Here is a 3971-nt window from a genome sequence, read left to right on the forward strand (position 1 = left end):
TCTTTCTTTCTTTCTTTCTTTCTTTCTTTCTTTCTTTCTTTCTTTCTTTCTTTCTTTCTTTCTCTCTCTCTCTCTCTCTCTTTCTTTCTTCTTTCTTTCTTTCTTCTTTCTTTCTTCTTTCTTTCTTTCTTTCTTTCTTTCTTTCTTTCTTTCTTTCTTTCTTTCTTTCTTTCTTTCTTTCTTTCCTACTGTAACCTCAGTACTTTTCTACATTCACTCACTTTAGAGTATTGCTTCTCTCCCTCCCATTACCCTCTAGTTTATCACCTGGTGATTTCAGCCATCTCTCCTCCTGAAGTTTCTTTTAAGCAACATGTAATTGGGTCTTATAATTAAAAAAAAAAAGTTTGGTCACTCCCTGTCTCTTAATTTGAAAACTCAATTCATAGCCATTTACATTGATTGTTCATAAATAACTCCTCACCACATCTGTTTTGTAACTCACATGATGATTAGGCTCAACTGTCAACTAGACTGGATTGGGAAATGTATAGGTGATTAGGAGCCCACACAGCTCTGAGTGCTTATGTTAGGATGTTTCCAAAGAAGGTACAACGTCTTAAACTGAGGTTACATAGCTGAATGTTGGGTGTGGTGAACAATTTGGCAATAGGAAAAGGTTTCTGAATGTGCACTGACCTGTGGTGCTTTGGGTAGCACTCACCTGTTTTGTACCACACACGTTCACTGTAGCCTTGGTTCCAAACATAGCATCACATTTTCTGCTACACATGCTATTCATTACTCCATGCCAACTCCAGCAATGCTGTTTTAAACACTTTGGCTCAGCTTATATGTTATGAACTGCACTTTTAGTACATCTAAAGTTTTCTGCTCTTGCATAATATTTTATTTACAGAAAGAGAAAGCTTCAGGTGTTCTCTGACATTCTTCAGCACAGATCAAATTGATTTTTTTTTTTTTTTACTGTATTGTATTAGAACATTTGACTTAAAAAATGCTGTTTGAGTGACTGACATGAATTTCAAAAAAAGTCATGGGATGAAGTTTGGTTTAGGATTAGGACAGAATGCTGACTGAAACTTTATTTCCTCAACTTCTGTGAAAATACCAAGTATTCTTTTCTGGCCAGTGAGGCGTATGCAGAAAAGTCTGTTTGTCTTGCTTTGATGCTCTTTATTTCTTCAGCATCTATTTTCTTTATCTATAAACTTTCTGGGCTTGAGTATAGCATGACTTGACTAAAAAAAAATGCCTTTCATATATGTGGCTATTTGTTTCCCTTTATAGGTTTGGAAAATTGTCTGTTTTCTTGTCTTTGGTTAAGATTTATCCATCTTTGGCAATACTAAGATTAGAATCCTAAAACCCCAGCTATTTGGTCTTTTTATGTAGTCTCAAAGTTTGCAAGAGCTTCCTTTGTTCATCATCATTATTTTTTCTTTTTTCCTTGGCATATTTATATTTATTTATATTTATTGTTTTTATTTTGTAACATTATAATTATGTATTTTCTCCCCTTCTTTCCTCCATGCAATCCTTCCTATGTAGTTACCTTGCACTTGTTCATATGTATGTGTTTTGAAATACATAAATACAATCTGTTCAGTGTAAATAATGTTTGTATGTATGTTTTCAGGACTGGCTACTTGGTACTGGATAACCAGCTGGTGTGCTCTTCTCCTCCTGAAGAAGGATATTTCTCTTGCTTTAAGCATTCCTTGATTGCTTGCAGTTGTGAGCATAGCCTCTGCTCTAGTTGTTGAGAGACTCACATGGAGATTGAGCTAGATGTCTACTACATATGTGCTAGGGACTTCAGACCAGTCCTTGTATGTATGTTCTTTGGTTGGCAGTTCAGTCTCTGAGATCTCCCAGGGGTCCAGATTAGTTGACTGTGTTGGTCTTCCTGTAGAGTTACTATTCCCTTAAAGGCCTTCAATCCTTCCTCTAACTCTTCGATAAGAGTATGAAACCTCCATTCAATGTTCGGCTGTGGTTATCTGTATCTGTTTTAGTCAGCTGCTGGGTAGAGCCTCTCAGAGGACAGTTATGCTAGGCTCCTTTCTGCAAGCATAAAAGAGTATCATAGTGTCATAGATTGGTGCTTTCCCATGGGATGTGTCTCAAGTTGGGCTGGTCATTGGTTGTCCATTCCTTTGGTCTTTGCTCCATTGTTGTCCCTGCGTTTCTTTTAGACAGGACAAAATTTGGGTTGAAAGTTTAATGCTTGGGTTGGTGTCCTTATCCCTCCACTAGGGGTACTTCCTAGCTACAGGAGGTGGCCTCTTCAGGTTCCATTTATGAACTGTTAGGCATTTTGGTTAAGCTCACAAACATTGATGCCTGGGAGCTTCCACCATCCCAGGTCTCTGGGATTTCCTGGAGATTCTCCCCACACCCCACTAGGCCTGGAAGCTTCAAATTTCTATTCATTCCCCCAGTTCTCTGGCCCTTTCTCCTGTCTCTCCTCACACCTGATTCCCCCTTCCCTTCTCTTTCCCCTCTCCTACCTAGTTCCTTCCCTCCCTCTGCCTCCTATGACAATTTTATTTCCCCATCTAAGTGGGCTTTAAGCATCCTTACTTGGCCTTTCCTTCTCCTTTAACTTCATTGGTATGTGTGGTGTACCATTGGGATTCTGAAAATTTTGGCTAATATCTACATAATAGTGAGTTCACATCATGCACATCCTTTTTGGTCTGGGTTATCACACTCAAGATGATATTTTCTTCTTTCTTTCTCTTTTTTTTTTTAATATGGAATGCTTCACGAATTTGCATGTCATCCTTGTGCAGGGGCCATGCTAATCTTTTCTGAATCCTTTCCATTTTAGTATATGTGCTGCTGAAGTGAGCACCACTCAGGATGATCTTGTCCCAGTCTGTAGTCTGCCATTTTGTCCTAATGACAGTGTCCTTTGCCTTACAGAAACTTTTCAGTTTCACGAGGTATTATTTATTAGTTGTTGATCTTAGAGCCTGAGCCATTGATGTTTTGTTCAGAAAACTGCCTCCTGTACCAACCTGTTCAAGGCTAGTTCCCACTTTCTTTTATATTAGATTTAGTGTATCCAGTTTTATGTTGAGGTCCTTGATCCACAAGGTCTTGAGTTTTGTGCAGGGTGATGAATATGGATCTATTTGCATTCTTCTACATGCTGACATCCAGTTAGACCAGCACCATTTGTTGAAGATGCTTTCATTTTTCCATTGTATGGTTTTGGCTTCTTTGTCAAAAATAAAGTGTTCATAGGCATGTGAGTTTATTTCTTGGACTTCAGTTTGAATCCATTGATCAAGCTGTTTGTTTCTGAACCAATACCATGCAGGTTTTTTTTTTTTTTTAAATCACTAATTCTCTGTCATGTAGCTTGAGGTCAGTGATGGTGATTCCTCCAGAAGTTCTTTTATTATTCAGGGTTGTTTTGGCTATCCTAGTTTGTTGTTGTTGTTTTTTCATATGAAGTTGAGAATTGTTCTTTTCACGTCTGTGAAGAATTATGTTGGAATTTTGATGGGGAATACATTGAGTCTGCAGATTGCTTTTGGTAAGATAGCTATTTTCACTATGTTAATCTTACCTATCCATGAGCATGGGAGATCTTTCTATCATTTGTTATCTTCTTCAATTTCTTTCTTCAGGAACTTGAAGTTGTTGCCATACAGATATTTCATTTGCTTGGTTAGAGATACCCCAAGATATTTTGTATTATTTGTGTCTATTGTGAAGGATGTTGTTTCCCTAATTTCTTTTTCTGCTTGTTTATCATTTGTATAAAGAAAGGCCACTGATTTGTTTCAAGAAAATTATCCATTTCATTTAGATTTTCCAATTTTGTAAACTACAGGCTTTTGAAGTAAGACCTAATGATTTTTAATACTGCCACAGTTTCTGTTGTTATATCTCTTGTTTCATTACTGATTTTGTTAAGTTACATACCATTTCTGTGCCTTTTAGTTTGGCTAAGAATTTGTCTACCATTTTGTTTTTCTCAAAAAAGCAGCTCT

The 3971-nt window shown here is 37.2% G+C and overlaps 1 non-coding gene across 1 annotated transcript; it reads right to left on the bottom strand.

Annotated features, from left to right (window-relative positions):
* Positions 1 to 2714: 2714 nt before the first annotated feature.
* LOC115030114 lies at positions 2715 to 2821 on the bottom strand. The gene has a single exon (XR_003835742.1). It is a non-coding gene; the product is annotated as a U6 spliceosomal RNA (small nuclear RNA).
* Positions 2822 to 3971: the final 1150 nt, after the last annotated feature.

This window comes from Mus caroli, chromosome X (assembly GCF_900094665.2).
Source record: "Mus caroli chromosome X, CAROLI_EIJ_v1.1, whole genome shotgun sequence".
Classification (NCBI taxonomy): domain Eukaryota; kingdom Metazoa; phylum Chordata; class Mammalia; order Rodentia; family Muridae; genus Mus; species Mus caroli.